General features: G+C 51.2%; 1 protein-coding gene across 5 annotated transcripts in view; it reads left to right on the top strand.

The window, feature by feature from the left end:
• ATXN2L (ataxin 2 like) overlaps window positions 1-14,136 on the top strand; it is a 976,149-nt gene that overhangs the window by 741,100 nt on the left and 220,913 nt on the right. The window lies entirely within an intron of this gene.

The following is a 14,136-nucleotide window of genomic DNA, read 5'->3' as shown; positions in this document are numbered from 1 at the left end:
CCACCACTAAATTGAATCAACCTACTTCTACACCTGAGCCACGACATTGATGCTTACTGCTGCTCAAAATATCAATATTTAAAATAAGGCAAAGGCATAATTGTTTCAGAGGGTATGGGGAAGGCCAAGCATTAGTTGGTTCAGAGTTAGAAGTAGGATTAACAGTGGAAGGTAACCTTGGATTTCGGCTTGGTGTCAGAGGTTGATCTAGGGCTAGTGTTCATGTTGGGCTAGTTTAATGCTTAATTTTAGGCTTGGGTTTAGAGTTAGGATAACATATGGTGATGGCATAACCCTGGCCCTAACTCCCTATGCCTTAGGGTTAAAGTTTGTGGCAGAATTAGGATCACGGTAAAACACACACAACATACAAAAAATAGGGTCAATGTAGTGACCATTTGTTGAGACAAAACTCCTCTGTGATGTGATGTCTGTGCTGAGCTTGACAATTTAGTTCCTTAATGTTTTACACCATCACAGGGCATTAGAATGCTTTCAAGACACTGCTAACTTAGAATACAGAAGTTAACAAAAAAGTAGCACAAATGGGATGAACAAATACAATTTAAGTCTTGAGCCGTAGAATCAGGATCTAGTAATGTTATTTCAATACATTTGTGTTTAAGTTGAGTTTTTAGTTATCTTTAAAGAGTTCTTGGGTCTGGTGTATTAAAATTGCAAATAGTTGCAGCAGCAGCTATGAAATGAAGTGCTGGTGCTTGTGAAATAGTGAATCCCTTCCCTTATATAACTTATTCTTGCTCCTGAAATCTTTCTCTGCCTCAGATGTGCTTTATATGCAAGGTAGCTGATTGTGGTTGTTCATTGCTTAGATGAGCACAAGAGCATGATACACATATGTATTATGTTGAAAGGGTGACTGTTTGTAGGAATGTTTTGAGTGGGGCAAGCGAAGACTGATTAGAAAGGTTGGGGTAAATACCTTTAAACTAGAGTTGATAAATAGGGAATGTGCCAAATTTGATTTACTGGTGGCGAGGAGTTTTCTTCAATCGCTGGTTTAGTTGGATTTTTTTAATTGACACTTCCAACAGCAAGCTACTCACCTTCAGAATATTTCACAGGTATCAGACTGGGCCAGTAATATTTTACAGCAGTGCTCCTGCACAGCTCTGCATAGGCTTCGTTCTACCCCAGTAGTGATGGATCAGAGCTGCATATGAGGGCCACCCCTGTGCACTAACATCAGTTCCTTTCTTTCTGCACCTTTGAATGTGGATCCCAAGCTCTGCTCTCTTTTTTCGGTTTGATAAGGTTTTCTCCCCTAAATTCAGTTCCAGCGTGCTGGGGAACAAAGTCCCCACCAGAAGCTCTTTGCTGTAACTGTTCTAAACAGATGTCGGTGACAGACTTGCATGAGGTGTACCTTAGGTGTTTGGGTTCAGGGAACGACTCGAAGTAGTGGGTTGAATGTGCCCTCATGCACCTGGAGACTTTCGGAGACAGTAAAGCAAAGCTGTACATTGCCAAACATCCCCCAAAAATATGGACTTTTAGTAAGTCCTGCTCCAAGTCGAAGGCACAGACCTGTTAACCCCTTCCATGCTGGTGACGAACCCCAGCCGTCACGCTCCACGGTGCTCGTGTGCTGATGACGGCTGGGGTTCGTCACGGCCCCGCCCTGTTCGGGCGGCGGCAGCAGCACACGGGGGGGAGTCGCGGCCGCACGGAAGGGGTTAATGCTCTTGAGGAAGACCCCACAACAAGTCATCTTGTCGATCGAGGTCACCTGGTAAGTCCAATTCAAATTCCCGGCTCCATCAGTGGTGCTTCAGCAAGTCCAAAGCCTTTAAGGAAGCCATGCTGCATTTCTTTGGAACTCCACATGCTACCTATGGCTCGTCTTCGGGCCCCAAAAAAAACAGAAAGAAGAAGAGGGAGAATCTTATGTTCGAGGCATGTGGGCTGCTGAATTCATATCTATGCATAGATCGCTGCCTAGTGTTGGGTCCGGATGATTGCACATTGTTGTCCTGGAAGAGTCTTCGAAGTATCACGAGATAGGTGGCTCCTCCCTTGGACTACAGTGCGCATGGGCATCCACTCCATGCTCAGATTGTTTTTTTTCCGCCATTGGGTTCGGATGTACTTCTTAACTCTTGCTCGGAATCTGTTTTAGTTACTCTTTCTTCGAGGCCAAAAGGCCTTAGGGGCGTAGGTATTGTCTTTTCGCTCGGTGCTCTCAGCTTTCCGTACCTTTATCTCGACTTCGGAAGACTTCTGGTCTTCGACGCCACAGGCCCGTCGCAGATTGAAGATGGAACGGAGCCCGTTCAAGCGATGCCCCGTCTGTAACTCCAAATATCCACACATCGACGTGCACCCGGTGTGCAACAAGTGTCTCTCGCCGGACCACGACGAGGCCAGCTGTATGGCCTGTTCGAAGTTCAGGTCGAAGAAGACTCTCCGCCTTCGACGCGCTGTGTGAGAAGTTGGCCTGATGTGCAGTGCTCACTATTCTAGTGATCACTATATATCAGTCCAAACAACCCTTATTGATGATTGGTTGTAAGTCAACCTTATAGACCAGCTATCCTAGTAGCATGGATACGAGCAGTCTAAGGCTAAGACTCTAGAGGGCGTGTTAAGCCAGCTGTTTTACCATCACATTACCCCTTGAACACCCAGTGAAAGGACACCACACAAGTGTTATGAAAATAAACAGTGTATTTATTAGAATCACAACAACCCTGTACTCTTTATGAGGACAGGGTGCTAAGCACACAACAAAACTCTTACGAAAATACTTAAGTTAGCACGTTATACACAAATGCCCGAGGGGCACGAAAAACCATATACTCTAAAAGTGGAATGCGAATTACTAGCAGGTAAGTAACAGTTCTAATAGGCTTTGGAATCGCTAGGACTGGACTAGGGAATCGTTAGATTACTACTAGGAGGCCCAGGGGACTCGGGTGCAGAGTGTGCACTCTCACGCGGGATGCGGGACAAAGTCTATGGAAGCTAGAATTCACAAAGTTAGTGTTCACGGGCGAACCCGACCTGGTAGGGAGAAAACGACAGTGGATCCTGACCCTTGGATAGTGAGGCTATGCTGGGACACCGGAGTGCCGAAGTTACCTAGCCCAGGGGCTGCAGCTGCATAGGTCTGAAAAGACGTCGGGGATCTCGTTGCCGGACCAGGAGCCTGGAAGGAAGAAGTTGCTGGCAGGCGACCAGTGAAGAAAAGTTCGATGGATCCAAGCCTGGATCAAGGAAGAAGAAAACCTGAAAGCAGAGGGGACCAAGTTCTTGAATCACTAGCCAGTGATTAAGTGGGCACCAGGATGGCACCGGGCGAAGTCACCGCAGTCAGGTGAGTGGGCGCTGCTGGGCTCTGCAGTCTCTCGGACCAGGAGGCGTTGTCGGCGACCAGGATGGAGGTGCGAGCTGTCCCACGAAGGTTCTTGCTGTCGACGTCGCTGGACCCAGGATTGGGCAACAAGTCTTGGCAAATGCAAGGCCCACGCGGTGGACCTAAAATGGCGTCTTGGGCGGACCAGGAGGGTCCAGGGTACTTCTCCGATGGAGGGAAGCAAGGGCCAGTCTGGAGCAACCAGACCAGCAGCAGAAATGTCGTCGGGCGTCGTCAGGAAGGCCACAAGCCAGCGGGCTAGTAGCCAAACAACGCGGTGAGCAGCAAAAAGCAGAAGGGCCCCACGCAGATCGTGGAGATGCTGGGGGGCTGCTCTCCGGTGCTGGAGCTGCTCAGGGTGGGGGCTTCTCGGACCCCAAAGCACTCACCAGGAATTCACTCGGCGGGCTTGCTGGAAAGAAGTCGTGCAGTCTTGAAGATGGCCGGTCCCTCGAGGTCTCGTCACACCCACGAATCTCAGCGTGACTGATGATGCAGGTAGAGGTCAGAGGTGCCAGGGAAGCCGGTTCTCGTCGAGCTGGGCAGTCGGATTCCGGAGGAAGGACTTGCAGCAGACCGCAGTGTTCTTTAGATGGTGCCTGCGGATGCAGGGTGACTACTCCTTAGTCACAAGGGAGAAATCTTAGGAAGAAGTCTTGAGTTCCTTTCGTGGAAAGTAGTTTCAGGATTCAAAGATGATCTGTTTTGGAAGGGGGCCAGTTCCTACCTTTATCCTGTAAAAAGGGGCTGGCACGCGACTAAGTCCTGCCCTATGGGTGGGACTAGGAGGGGGGTGGTTACACCCACTTCCTTGGCGGGCTTTTCCCCAGCACAGGGTCTGGAGTGACCCTGGAACTGGTTCCAGCCAGCCTATGCACAGTGAGCACCGGGGTGCCACGTGCAGTCACCTTCCTCTAAAGCCCTGCCTACCTACAATACACAAAACCCTGTCTGGGACGGTGCTGGCACCGCCCCTGGCAGGAAACCCTTTGTCCTTATCTCCTGCTCTGGGAGGACTCCCAGCAGCAGGAGGGCAGACTTGTGTCTCGGTGGCAGCATCCATTTTGTGGAGCTGAGGCTCTGTTCGACTTTAACCGGGGTTAGGGGTTACATACATGTCGTGTCCCTCTAGAAGGGTGGAATGCTAACCCCGTCGCCAGAATTGGCGAGGGGTTAGTATTCCAATTCGTATGACACCTTACTCGACATGTTTTGATAAAGCGATACCAGAGTTGGCATTTAACCGCGAGGATTATAATGCACTTAAGAGTATATGGTATGCGATATCATGGAAACGGCTAAGGGATGGATCCCGAAAGCCGCAGACAGGCTCAGCTCATGCCAGAGCACCATCTCACACGATTCCAAGCACTCTGCCTTCAGGATTGTTAAGGCCTGCCATAGGAGTGACTGATAGGAGATCTGTGTGTCCATTTTAGGGTTAGATCTAGGTATACTATATCTAAAGCAAAGGGTGATTACACCACCTTGCCCCAGCTGTCAAGCAGCCAGTTGTGTCAGATTTGGATGGCCAGCCAGGGGTGGCATAATACATGCTGCAGCCCCTGGTAGGCCCTGGGTACACCTATGCCCTGGGTACCTAAGGTACACTGTACAGGGACTGATAAGGTGGCTCAGTATCCAATTTAGATATGTACCTACGGTACATGGAATCCATTTTACAGAGAGAGCAGTGGGCCTGAGTTCCTGAATAGCAGGGCCTCAGGTCAACTTAGTCAGAAAACCAGCAAAACACCAGGCAAAAAGTTGGGGGCAACCATAGTCAGGGCTCTACCTTCCTACACGCTGCCAGACAATCGGCACGTGAATCAGCGCCGGAACCCGAGAACATCTTCGGGGGTGACAACAGCGCAGATGTGCAGGGAGACGACCCAGACCTTTCGGACCCCGCGTCAGAACATGACTCCAGCTACTACATGGACGACTAACAGATCGACGTCCAAGATGAAGACTCCATCGAGGTAGGAGACGACGCACTACCCCTCGGGGCCGTCGACGACGACTCCAGCGAGGAACACGGCCCAACCGCAGTAGCGGGGCCTCATTCAGACTCATCCACGGCTCAGGTCGAGGCATCGCCGGAAGGCCTTAGCCAAGATCTACAACCCTGTTCTATAGTCCCGCTTCAAGGCCGGACTAAGGACAGTTCCATCGAGCCATTGGTCCACGGACCGCCATTAGTGGAGAAAACGAAACAGACGCCCAGTGGGCCAAAACCGAAACTGTCGGAGACAGCCATCGGATCGATGACTTCGGGGCCGTCCAAGTCACTGAAGGTGCTCCACCCCTCGGAGCCGAAAGGGGGTGTCGACCCCAAGGTCAGAGCGGCAAAGACTGTGTCTGCTGTTAAACACGTCATGCTCACGTCGGAGTCGACGTCAAAGCCCACGTCCAAAGATGGCGACCATTCGAAGGCGCTCAAGGCCAAGAAGGCCGTCGAACCGAAGGCACAAAAGACGCACCTGCTCAAATCCTTCGAGTCGAAAACTCCAACCGCCTCGAAGGGACACACCTCCGACACCGGTGCCAGCATCCCCGCTCCGATGCCACGCCTCGAGTCGACGAAGTTGCACAAGCAAGGGGACCACTCTGAGTCTGTCGGATCCAAGGCAAAGTCTTCGACGCTCACTGGTCAGTCGCCGATGTCTTCGACTCCAATCAAGTTCGGCCTCCCCCCGACTGCAAGGCCTAAGGCTGTGCCCCTTCCTTTGGCTGCTGCCTCTTCCAAGTCGGCGCCCGCAGCCACAACTGAACACCCTCGGACCGATGTTGTTCATTTTCAGCCTCCAAACTACGACGAACAATCTAAGTTCTTCATCGACTCTGAATCAGGCAGGCTCACCGTCTACAAGCGGAAAATCAGGCCTGAAACACCTATGGAGGCATACAAAATTCCGCTCAAGAAGAAGAGGGACTCCACCACCTCTCCTGTTCTCTTTGAGCCTATACCCTCTTATAGGCAGGGGTATCCCCATTCACCCACTGCAGCCACTGAAGACGTCGATGAGGGTGTGTGAGAAGTTGGCCTGATATATAATGTTCACTATTCTAGTGAGCACTTTGTATCAGTCCAAACAACCCTTATTGATGATTGGTTGTAAGTCAACCTTATAGACCAGCTATCCTAGTAGCATGGATACGAGCAGTCTAAGGCTAAGACTCTAGAGGGCGTGTTAAGCCAGCTGTTTTACCATCACATTACCCCTTGAACACCCAGTGAAAGGACACCACACAAGTTGTTATGAAAATAAATGTATATTTATTTCTAACAAGTCTACCCTGAACTCTTTATGAGTCAGGGAGCTAAGCACAATACAAAACTCTTATAAAAATACTTAAGTTAGCACAGTATATACAAATGCCCGAGGGGCACGGGAAACCATATACTCCAAAAGTGGAATGCGAAACTACTAGCAGGTAAGTACAGTACTAATAGGCTTTGGAATCGCTAGGACTTGACTACAGAATCGTTAGATTACTTCTAGGAGGCCCAGGGGACTCGGGTGCAGAGTGTGCACTCTCACGCGGGATGCGGGACAAAGTCTATGATAGCTAGTAAAGGTAAAGTTAGTGTTCACGGGCGAACCCGACCTGGTAGGAAGAAAACGACAGTGGATCCTGACCCTTGGATAGTGAGGCTATGCTGGGGCACCGAAATGCCGAAGTTACCTAGCCCAGGGGCTGCAGCTGCATATGTCTCAAAAGACGTCGGGAATCCTCGTAGACGAACCAGGAGCCTGGAAGAAAGATGCTGGCAGGCGACCAGTGAAGAGAGTTCGAAGTGATCCAAGCCTGGATCTTGAAGATGGATGACACCTGAAAGCAGAGGGGACCAAGTTTGTGACTACTAGCCAGTAGTCAGGGGCACCAGGAGGGCACCGGAGGGTAGTCACCTCGTCTAGGTGAGTGGGCGACGCTGTGCTCTGCAGATCTCACGGACCAGGAGGCGTTGTCGGCGACCAGGATGGAGGGGCGAGCTGTCCCACGATGGATGAAGCTGTCGGCGTCGAAGGACCCAGGATTGGGCAACAAAGCCTTGGCTAATTCAAGCCCACGCGGTGGACTCAAAATGGCGTCTTGAGTGGACCAGGAGGGTCCGGGGTGCTCCTCTTCTGGAAGGGAGCAAGAACCAGTCTGGAGCAACCAGACCAGCAGCAGTGATGTCGTCGGGCGTCGTTCAGAAGGCCACAAGCCAGCGGGCTAGTAGCCAAACAACGCGGTGAGCAGCAAAAAGCAGAAGGGCCCCACGCCGATCGTGGAGATGCTGGGGGGCTGATCTTCGGTGCTGGAGCTGCTCAGGGTCGGGGCTTCTCGGACCCCAAAGCACTCGCCAGTAGATTACCCGGCGGGCTTGCTGTGAAGAAGTCGTGCAGTCTTGGCAATAGTCGGTCCCTTGAGGTCTCGTCGCACTCACGGTTCTCAGCTTGGCTGTAGAGGTGAGTAGAGGTCGGAGGTGCCAGGGAAGCCGGGTCTTGTCGAGCTGGACAGTCGGATTCCGGAGGAAGGACTTGCAGCAGACCGCAGTGTTCTTAAGGTGGTGCCTGCGGATGCAGGGTGACTACTCCTTAGTCACAAGGGAGAATCTTGAAGAAGAAATCTTGATGTCCTTTCGTAGAAAGTCGTGTCTTGATTCCAAAGATGATCTAATTTGGAAGGGGGCCAGTTCCTACCTTTATCTGGGAAAAGGGGGCTGGCACGCGACTAAGTCCTGCCCTATGGGTGGGACCAGGAGTGGGGTGGTTACACCCCTCTCCTTTGGCGGGCTTTCCCCAGGCCAGGGGCTGGAGTGCCCCTGGAACTGGTTTCAGCCGGCCTATGCACAGTGAGCACCGGGGTGCCACTTGCAGTCACCTTCCTCTGTAGCCCTGCCTACCTGGAATACACAAAACCCTGTCTGGGACGGTGCTGGCACCGCCCCTGGCAGGAAACCCTTTGTCCTTGCCTCCTGCTCTGGGAGGATTCCCAGCAGCAGGAGGGCAGACTTGTGTCTCGGTGGCAGCATCCATTTTGTGGATGCTAAGGCTCTGTCTGACTTTAACCGGGGTTACAGGTTACATACATGTCGTGTCCCTCTAGAAGGGTGGAATGCTAACCCCGTCGCCAGAATTGGCGAGGGGTTAGTACTCCAATTCGTATGACACCTTACTCGACATGTTTTGATAAAGCGATACCAGAGTTTGCATATAACCGCGAGGATTATAATGCACTTAAGAGTATATGGTATGCGATATCATGGAAACGGCTAAGGGATGGATCCCGAACGCCGCAGACAGGCTCAGCTCATGCCAGAGCACTATCTCACAAGATTCCAAGCACTCTGCCTTCAGGATTGTCAAGGCCTGCCATAGGAGTGACTGATAGGAGATCTGTGTGTCCATTTTTAGGGTTAGATATAGGTATACTATATCTAAAGCAAAGGGTGATTACACCACCTTGCCCCAGCTGTCAAGCAGCCAGTTGTGTCAGATTTGGATGGCCAGCCAGGGGTGGCATAATACATGCTGCAGTCCTTGGTAAGCCCTGGGTACACCTATGCCCTGGGTACCTAAGGTACACTGTACAGGGACTGATAAGGTGACTCAGTATCCAATTAGATATGTACCTAAGGTACATGGAATCCATTTTACAGAGAGAGCAGTAGGCCTGGGGTCCTGAATAGCAGGGCCCCAGGTCAACTAAGTCAGAAAACCAGCAAAACACCAGGCAAAAAGTTGGGGGCAACCATAGTCAGGGATCTACCTTCCTACAGGGTGACAATGAGGAACAGTTCAACTACCCTGTGGACCAGGATCAGGATGAGTCCCAGCCATGGGCTGACACTGTTGACCCTGATGATCCTCACACCGCCCCTGACACTCAGTCGTATGCGGTCAAGACTTCCCCTGCTGCATTTAACGCACTCATTGAACGGGCGGCGCATAACCACGACGTAGATATGCACGCTGACCCGGTGGAGGAGGACTTCCTTTTTGATACATTCTCCACGTCTGAACGTTCAGTTAAAACTCTGCCTATGCTCAAAGGTGTGCTCAAGCATGCCAGTGACATTTTTAAGGAGCCCACCAAGGCACGCGTGGTCAACCCAGGAATTGAGCGCAAGTATCGGCCTGCGCCCGTGGATCCCACGTACATCAAGGGCCAACTCCCACTGGACTCCTTAGTGGTGGCTAATGCTTGCAAGAGGGCGAACTCCCAGACAACGGGTGATGCTCCCCCTCCGGACAAGGAATAAAAAATATTAGAAGCCTCTGGAAAACGTGTGGCTGCTCAAGCGGCCAATATTTGGAGGATCTCCAATACACAAGCCCTGCTGGCACGATACGACAGACGGCTGCAATGCCAGAAACCGGTCCCCGGAAGCTTGTTTCCTTTCCAGTAAAGAATTGACTTGGTAGTTTGGTCTGTCCTGTTCCCATGATGCACTGGGCCAGGGACAGACTAATTTGCATGTAGCCAGGTTCTGAACTGGGATGGTGCAGTGAGCTAAAAAACGGTGATGGATCAAGCCCTGATCTTTTGACTGGGTATGAGTGTTCTGCTTAATTCAGATGATCTGTCCATCACCACCCCCCTTTTCTGAATCGGCACAATACGACAGGGCACATTATGACACTTTAGAACAACTCCTCCAACACCTTCCAGATACATATAAGGAGGGAGCAGAAATGCTTATACAAGAGGGAAAGTTAATCTCCAACGCGTCCATTAAGTGCGCGTTGGATGCGGCCGACACAGCCGCTAGGGCTATTAACACTAGCGTTATGCTCCGGAGACATGCCTGGCTGCGCATCTCTGGATTTAAGGCAGAAATCCAGACTAACCTGCTCAATCAGCCTGTGAACCCTGACTTCCTTTTCGGTCCAGAAGTAGACACCACACTTGAGAAGATTAAAAAGGACACTGACACTGCCAAATCCATGGGGTCTCAGCAGTTCAGGGGCGGTTCCTTTCGTCGCTCCGGTAACAGGGGAGCTTCAAGGGGGCAGGCGTCACAACAGGCCCAATACAACAAAGGGGGCTCACAATCCACCTATGCCAAGAACAATAGAGGTAGATACCGTGGAAACAGCGCAAAGGGCAGAGGTCGTGGAAACAATAATGCCACATCCTCTGCCACTACCAAGCAGTGACGTCTTGTCACTGCCCCCCGACCATACCACCCCGGTCGGGGGAAGGCTCCAGCAGTTCCTGCCAGTCTGGGAAGGCATAACTACAGACAGGTGGGTGAGACAAATTATACAACACGGCTATTGTCTGGAGGTCACTTCCACTGTACCCAACATACCCCCAAGGCACCGTCCTATGTCCGCAGAGCACATGCACTTATTGCAGCAGGAGGTAGTCTCCATGCTACAAAAAGGGGCCATCGAACTCGTGCCTGTGGAACAGCAGGGAACAGGAGTGTACTCTCTGTACTTTCTCATACCAAAAAAAGACGGATCCCTCAGGCCCATCTTGGACCTCAGGCCCCTAAACCAATATATACTCTCAGAACATTTTCACATGCTCACATTACAGCAAGTTCTCCCGTTGCTCAGGCAAGGAGATTTCCTGGCAACCTTAGATCTAAAGGATGCATACTTCCACATTCCTATTCACAAAAGTCACAGGAAGTATCTAAGGTTCACCATCCACAACCAGCATTACCAGTTCAAGGTCTTGCCTTTCGGGGTCACTACTGCCCCCAGAGTGTTCACGAAGTGTTTGGCGTCAGTGGCCGCGCATCTTCGGAGGCAACACGTCCACGTCTATCCGTACCTAGACGACTGGCTCGTCCAGGCGCAGTCGGCCCAGCAGTGTGCCGACCACATGTCCCGTACAATACACCTTCTACACAGTCTAGGGTTTTCTCTCAGTTACCCAAAGTCTCATCTGCAGCCTGCACACGTACGTCAGTACCTAGGCGCAGGGATCAACACGCTGACTGCCACAGCGCACCCCAGCTTGGAGAGGGTCGCCAGTATGCAAACTCTGATTCAAAGATTCAGGCCGCAACATTCACTCCCAGCACAGGTGTTTATGCAGCTCATCGGCATGATGGCCTCATGCATCTTTATAGTCCCTCACGCGAGGCTGCACATGCGTCCGCTTCAGGAATGCTTGGCACGCCAGTGGAGCCAGGCTCAAGGACATCTCAAAGACCTAGTGTTGGTGACCGGTCGTGCATTCAGCTCTCTGTATTGGTGAAACCCACACAACCTTTGCAAGGGACGACCGTTCCAGGAGCCTGTGCCACAGCTGGTGCTCACGGCGGACGCATCTCTCCAGGGTTGGGGAGCGCATGTCCTCCATTACACAGTGCAGGGCCTATGGACACCGCAGCAGCAGAGGTTGCACATCAACCTACTGGAACTGATGGCAATTTTTCTAGCGATGAAGGCATTCAGGTTGCATCTCTGCAACAAAGTCGTGCTGATCCGGACGGACAACATGACTGCAATGTATTACATTCAGAAACAGGGGGGGACACACTCTCCACAACTGTCACACCTAGCACAGTGCATGTAGAAGTGGGCCATTCAGAGGAACATCTTCCTCATGGCGGAACACCTCCCGGGCAGGGACAACCAGATGGCTGACCTGCTCAGCAGACACCGTCATCAAATGCACGAGTGGGAATTACACCCATCAGTGCTCCAACCATACTTCCAGCGGTGGGGTCATCCACAAATAGACCTCTTCGCCAGACACGAAAACGCAAAATGCCACGCCTTCGCCGCCAGGTTCCCACACCCGCAGTCTCAGGGCAATGCGATATGGATGGACTGGTCAAACAGATTTGCGTACGCTTTTCCTCCAGCTCCACTCATACCGCTAGTGGCACGCAAACTGAGGCAACACTCCATGACACTGATCCTGGTTGCTCCAACGTGGGCGAGGCAGGCGTGGTACACCACGTTCCTAGAGCTTTCCGTGGTGCCCCACGAACGCCTCAGACTCACGCCCAGTCTCCTCACTCAGAGCCGTGGCGACATTCAGCACCCAGATCCGCAACGATTGAGCCTTGCAATATGGCTCCTGAAGTCATAGTTTGGTTACCTAAACCTGCCCCCTGCCTGCATGGACATCATAAAGGAGGCTCGGCGTCCTACCACACGTGCCTGCTACGCAGCCAAATGGAAGCGTTTTTGTTATCAATTGTTCCAATAATAACATATCTCCGCTGGATGCTTCCACCCAAAACATCATAGCTTACTTGCTGCACCTGTACAAAAGTAATTTGGCGTACAGTTCCATCAGGATACATTTAGCGGCCATGGCGGCCTACCTTCAAAATAGACAGCGCCTGTCCCTTTTCAGGGTGCCAGCCATTAAAGCCTTTATGGAAGGCCTCAAAAGGGTCATCCCTCCAAGACACCCGCCTTCGTCTGTGTGGAACCTCAACATAGTCCTCACCAGGCTCATGGGCCCACCATTTGAGCCTCTTCACTCTTGTGAGATACAGTTTCTCACATGGAAAGTGGCTTTTTTGGTGGCTATTACGTCGCTCAGACGAGTCAGCGAGCTGCAAGCGCTCACTATTCAGGAGCCCTTCATACAGATACATGCCAATAGGGTTGTGCTGCGCACCAACCCCAAATTCATGCCCAAGGTAGTATCACAGTTCCACATCAACCAAACTATTGAACTACCTGTTTTCTTCCCAAATCCTGACTCCGTGGCAGACAGAGCGCTGCACACACTAGATGTCAAGAGGGCTCTCTTGTATTACATTGACAGGACCAAAGACTTCAGGAAGACTAAACAGCTGTTTGTTGCCTTCTCTCCACAGCACAAGGGCAACCCAATTTCAAAATCAGGCATAGCCAGATGGATTGTTAAATGCATCCAAATCTGATATCAAAAGGCTAAACGCACGCTAACAGTTCCCCCCCAAAGCGCATTCCACACGCAAATTGGGGGCATCCATGGCTTTCCTAGGTAACATCCCTCTAGAAGACATATGTAGAGCAGCCACATGGACCACCATACACACATTCACCAAACACTACTGCTTGGATGTACACTCAAAACAGCAAGCTGCTGTAGGTCAGGCTGTTCTCAAAACACTGTTTCAGACTGCTGCAGCTGGCACGGGCAACCGCCGCTAGGGAGGGTACTGCTATGTATTCTATGCATAGATATGAATTCAGCAGCCCACATGCCTCGAACGGAATATGCTACTTACCAGTATGCATCTGTTCTTGGCATGTAGGGCTGCTGACATTCATATCGCCCGCCCTCCTCCCCGGTGCTTGTCGCAGCTGTAGCATTCACACTTCACGTACTTACTCTCATGCATGGTCATCACTTACTGTATCACACTCCATCTCTGCCACAATGGCGAAAAACAATCTGAGCATGGAGTGGATGCCCATGCGCACTGTAGTCCAAAGGAGGAGCCACCTATCTCGTGATACTTCGAAGACTCTTCCAGGACAACAATGTGCAATCATCCGGACCCAACACTAGGCGGCGATTTATGCAGCAGCCCTACATGCCAAGAACAGATGCATACTGGTAAGTACCATATTCCTTAATGTAGTAATGATTTCATCTGAAGATTTTTATTGGGATAGGCATATACTGAATTTTGGTTAGGAATTCAGTATTTGACACTTGTCTTTTGTTTAAGAACACTGTTAAAAATACAGTTTCAGTTTGTGGCTGTGCGTTTTGAGTGCGGAAAATAGTCACAGAAAAAAATTGCCGACGTAGAGGGAGTTATATCGACTCCGATGACATCCCATCCAGTGGAC

This window comes from Lissotriton helveticus, chromosome 7 (genome assembly GCF_964261635.1).
Source record: "Lissotriton helveticus chromosome 7, aLisHel1.1, whole genome shotgun sequence".
NCBI classification, from domain to species: domain Eukaryota; kingdom Metazoa; phylum Chordata; class Amphibia; order Caudata; family Salamandridae; genus Lissotriton; species Lissotriton helveticus.
Note: the sequence above shows the minus strand (reverse complement) of the source record. Positions and strands in the feature narration are given on the sequence as shown.